Source organism: Lissotriton helveticus, chromosome 1_1 (genome assembly GCF_964261635.1).
Source record: "Lissotriton helveticus chromosome 1_1, aLisHel1.1, whole genome shotgun sequence".
NCBI lineage: Eukaryota > Metazoa > Chordata > Amphibia > Caudata > Salamandridae > Lissotriton > Lissotriton helveticus.
Genome location: NC_136057.1, coordinates 1146799223 through 1146805105, shown reverse-complemented (window position 1 = coordinate 1146805105; position 5883 = coordinate 1146799223).

Sequence of the window (5883 nt, the reverse complement as noted above, 5' to 3'; positions counted from 1 at the left end):
GTCACCACACTGATCCACAATGCAGGGCACACCTTAGACTTGTCATTATGCACAGCTCGGGCCATCACGTTGGCACCTGTCTGCACCCAGCCCGGACCAGATCAAAATAATCATGCAAGTCATACACACCATCAGAGCATAGGGTACACAGGCAATGACCTGCAGAGCAGGGCTGCAACATTTGTGAATGTATGACTGCAATTTTTAAATGTAGACAATAATACTTTACATGGAGGACACTGCAACAATGACATCACACACTTGATTACGGTCACACAACTGGGTTGAAACCTGTCCTTCAACAATTTTATTCAAACCATTAGCTTCCATGAATCTGTATGACACACCATACTCAAGGGACACAAGCCCAAGTGAGATGCTCATTGCCAAGACGTTGCTTGTTGATTATTCCACCCCTGACATCCTTGATGCTGTACCTGGAGGCTATGGGATCACAAGTTAGGATAATGTTTGACAAGGAGGGATGGTCTAGCAATGAGTTAGAGACTGTCTTACACATGCCGAATGTGAGAGGCTGACATGTCCAAATGTGAAGGATATGTATCCATACTCAACATCATTGACAATAACAACACAGCATGCTTCCTGATTTTACACACCACTGACCCAGGATCTCACATTTGTTCTTTTGCTGTAGGTATTCATAGAGCTAAATTGAGGGACACATCACAAAGTATTCATCATCTTAGGGTATCTGTACATACACTTAGTAGATTTTTGAAAAATAGAGGTACCATTAGTCTGTGATGGGCTCATGGTGCAGCACATGACACAAATTAGACATAGCTCACACACACCAAGCAGTCCGCTCCCAGGTTGCATTCTTCACTGACATGACTACCATGGAATTGTTAATGCTCGTGGCCATTTCCATGGTCCGAGCAACATAGTATCCCTTTTCACATGCCATGTCTAGTTGTAACAACATGCAAACCAAATCAAACAGTGACCCACAGGCAGTGGGATTATTTATGACAAGCACATTTTCTCTGGGTTTACATTATTGTGAAAGCATATTGGTTCAGGACATTGACATTGCCTACAGACAAGTATAAAGCGGCTTCACATTGGCACTCAATGAGTTAGCACCATGGTTCACTGACAATGCCAGGACAGCTATGACGTCTACACCCAAAATCAACAGAAACTCAAAATAGGGACTGGCAATGGTGCAAACAGCTGACATGCCAATGACCTAATTGCTATTGTATCATAGTTAAGCTGGCGTACAATCAATGACAATCCCTAAATTACGAAGTGATCAAAACATCACACTCAAGTTGTATGACACGTTAATCAATATGTCGGAATACTCATCTGCAAACATGTTTAGCTTACTGGGAGTCTTACAATGTGATGTAAGATTGAGTCAGCCCCCTCATATATCTGAGGGGTCCTGTAATGGTTTATTCAATTTTGAAACTGATGAGGTGGAAGAGGTTACTATCAATTTAATCTGGAGGATCAGCAGGGCATGAACAGCATAACTGTCGTGTTGAGTTTTAATGAGCCTACATACTCTGCAAAAACTCACGATACCTTAGAACAGAAGTTGGCACGGAAACTGGAATACAAAAGACAAGTTTATTAAGACCCCATGGAGTGGTGGTACATTCCAACAGCACCCTTCGGTAATGCAAGAAGTATCACCCCTAACAGAAGGCACATGGTGCTTTAATACCCATGCAAGGGTTTGAAAAAATAGGCGGTACATACATAAGACGATTTCATGTATATATAAGGGCATTTTTGGAACACAGCCAGCATGTGGGAGGAGTTTAACATTTTGGTCAGTTGGAGGAACATTTTTTTTCAAACAGTGATCGATTAGAAACAGATGTGGTTTAATTGCACATGCACGAAGTTTGACCATGAGCTAAAGATAGCCTGTTGCTGGGCAGACCATGTGGTCAACTAACGAAGAGGTAGGATAAAGGGAATGGCGGCCGGAAATACAAAATGGCCTCCGAAAAGTGGTCAATATAAAACAAAAACACTCATAGCTTCAGCGAATGCTAACCTAATCGCTGCTAATTTACGACATAACCACAGTGGACATGGCAGTCAGAGGAGTAACCGTAGACAAATATAGAACTCTTGCAACAGATGTGATTATGAAGCTAACAACTGTTGGCCTTCCAGGCTGACTGCAGGAACCATCACACACAGTAATTCAGATGCAGGTAGGTGACTGCATCATGCCATTGAGGTCATTCCTGTTCTCCCACTCATTCTAATTAGGTACAGTCCTCTTCGAATGTCACCAAGAAATGGTCTGTACATTGGGATGTTACCTCACAGGGACCATGAGCTGCATCTTTGTTTGTGGACCATTCTGACACTACCTTTCCTGGGGGATAGTTGATGAAAACTGATTTTATCCACAGCTCAGCAACCCTTGCACTTAAAAGAGCCTGCTACTCATGTCAAAATATTTTTTATAAAGTACACACTCCGTTGCTGTTGCCTAGTCTACCTCTGGGACAACGAGCAGCCATGGGTCAGACGGATGCACGGATCCTGTTGCTTTTCAGTGCAGCATTTGCCAACATCTATTATGGGCTGATTCTCCTGTGACTGGAGTCATGTGGAGTAAAGACCTTGGCCCTTAGATGGTTGAGTTGTTTCATTACATCAAGGGGTGTTCATGTGGTACATGCCACATTTTCTTCTGGAATTAGTCCACTCCTACATGGGAACCCTCATGGCTGGCTTTTGGATGCCAGCCAGTTTGATTTATATTTGTTCCCACTTTCCTGCATGGTTATAGGTGCACGGGATTGCTATTGTATCGTACGCTGATGATACTCTACTTATCTTCACACTGTTCCAATAGCCAGAACTCATCACATGACAATTTGCTTCATGTATGGAGGCAGTTGCTACATGGAGGGCTAATCACTGCCTGTCAGTAAATGCTAGTTCTAAAGAGGTGCTGCTCGTAGAAGGAGTGTCATTCGTATGGACATCTGCTTGGTGGCTTCATAAACTTTGTTGACTCACAAATCACAAAAGGGACTGGATTTACTTTATCAAATGGCATGATTACACATTCCATATGTGCTCATAATGAATGAAGTAGCAGGGACTTGTTTATGACCACTGCTAGTCCAGACTTAGCTCCATATTTGAGGCTCAATCTCCATATACCTACAGGTGTACCAGGTGGTCTGCATCTGCCTCACATGCCTCACTATCCTCCACACATTGTTGTGTGCTACTGGTTCACTGATGGTAAGTGACATGAAGCTGTACTACATTTTCACACTATATGGCAACATGTCAAACTGTGCTGTGGTATTCATCCTGCCTGTCCAGCATAAGACATGCACAGTGAGACTTGTGTTTCAAGTTTATTTGTGAGTGATGTTTCTCCATCACACATGCATGTTTCACACATCTTGCAACATTTGCCGGGGGTGCAGGGGTGTATGACTTACAGTGATTTTGGTCAATGTATCTAGCTGCAGTGCCCACACTTCATGGTGTTAATGTGTCTGGTGTGGGGTGATGTTGTTTGACATCTTGTATGCGATATTGTGACATTGAGATTAGACCACATCTGTTTTGCATTTGTGTAATGCTGATGCAAGTGGTATGTTGGATTGCTACTTACCAACTAGGACTGCATTCCCATATGTACCATCCTGGAAGCGCTGGTTAATGACTGACTGCTGGTAGATGTACGAATCATGCACACTCCCTGGGAACTTGGCAATTACATTTGTGAACAGTCCATGGTGGTCCACTATCGCATGCACATTCATTGAGTGAGTGTGCTTTCGGTTTCTATATATGTGCGCACTGTCCACAGGTGGCACTAATTGGACATGTGTGCAGTCTATTGCACCCAGAACTTGTGGGAATCCAGCTATGGCATGGAAACCCTGCTTGACCAGAATCTGTTCACGCACACTGTTTGGGAAGTAGAGTTGCTGGAGTATCAGGCTGATTATGCCATCTAACACAATAGGGAGAAATCTTGAAAAAGCTGCCTGTGATACTCCACCGAGTCTGGATGTTGTGGGTTGAAATGTCCCTTAGGCCAGGAAATGCAGCACAGCCAGCAGCTTTGTTTGCGGGGGGATATTAGTTATCCGCTGGGTTGGTGGTGTCAGCCGGTGGCCTATGTGGTTCAGAATGTAGTCAATTGATGTCCGTTTCATCCTGTAGTGGGCCATGACATCCTGTGGTTGTAGGTCTCCAAGGATGATTCGAATGCGCATTGGCCGCTGTCGTCTTTGGCGCTGCCTTGGTGGTGGTCCAGGAGCCGGTGGTGGTGACAGTGGGGATTGTGGCCTTTGTGGGACTCCAAGCTGTATGATTACTGCCTCCATGGCATCTGCAGGTCCTCAGCTTGGTGGCGTGGTTGGGCTGGGCTAGGTCTCCCTTTATATGGTCTCCTTTATATCTCCAGTTTTTCATTTTTAGAACTGGTTTTAGCAGTTCTTATTTATCTCCAGCTAAGGGGCCTTAGCGTGAATTTTTTTGTCACTAAGCAAGTCCAGGCGATCGTTGCTAATAGTGCAACTGTGTGTTAGAGACGTTTTCCGTGAGATTTAGCGAGGGTACGCCTACCTCGCATATCATTAGCGATGCATGGCAATATTTTTTTTATTAGCTATCGCCGGAAAACTGTCGCTAACAGAAGTTAGCGACAGCTTGCTAATAGGGCGATAGTTTTTTCGCCGCTTTATCGGGATTTTTTCACGCTAAAGCGGCGATAGTGCCCTTGATAATATGCCCCTGAATTCTTCAAACTCTCTTTGAACTGAACTTATTGACAGAATGCAGGTTTGAGACTGAAGGCAAGGTGTCTTCCTTACCCAACTGGGCTCTAACAGTTCTCTACCACTCCCTGCAAGAATATACTCCAGCAACCAATAAGAATTGTATAAACTGAAAAATGTTTAGTAGTGGCTCATACAGCGCTTATAGATTATTCAAAAAACACTTTGAACTATAAAATTCTCCGACAATGAAATTATATTTTTCTCAAAAAATATTTGTCTCTAAAGATACTGCATTTTGGGACTGGGCCCTCCCTGAAGTGTCACAACAGATTTTTTACTTCCATTGCAGGACATGTTTTTCTTTCCTTTCAGGACTCTGCACACTTTACTCCTGTTAACCAGCGGTAAAGTGTGATACAGCACTTTGCACCGTGTAAAGTTCTGCTGCACTCCGATGGACCTATAGTTCTGGACAAAGGTTGTCACAACAATCAATACAATTAAATAACGTGAAGCACATTTTCCCCACTAAGATGACATAGAGTATTGACTTTTCAAACCATTAAGTTTTTATTAAAAGATTAGCAAAGATACAAATTCAAATAATCGCGTTTGTTGGAATTCAGTTGCTAATATACAAATACATTCAGCAATATAATTCAATGCAATTCAAAATCATAAATACAAAGACTAACTTTTAAAGTTGTCTCAAAGTAAATCAAAGCAGACTCATTTCCCTTAAAAATAAAAGCCGGTACAGCTAAGCTAGGAAAAAGTTGTAAAGCTCGGAGAGAAGTCAGGCAGAAGGTGTCAGCATGGAATGCCTCTGAAAGGAAGTACATGTAAATCAAATAAAGACTTGTCTATCAAGCAGGCATCTGCCCATGAGTCAGGTCCAGGACCTGCAACTAGGCCTGCTTGACCCCTGTTGACATTTCTGGAGTGAGTTTCTGACCCCCCAAGAGGGACCCTGGACCCTTGGTGTAGCTGCGTAAGCTGAGCTCCACCTAGATGAAAGGGAGAATTCCTGAGATTTTGAGCTCTTCTTGACCGCAAACAAGCCTGTTCATGGCAAGATCTTGCAGCTCTCACCAGCCACCATCGTGAAGGTCCCGTGAACCTGACTCTT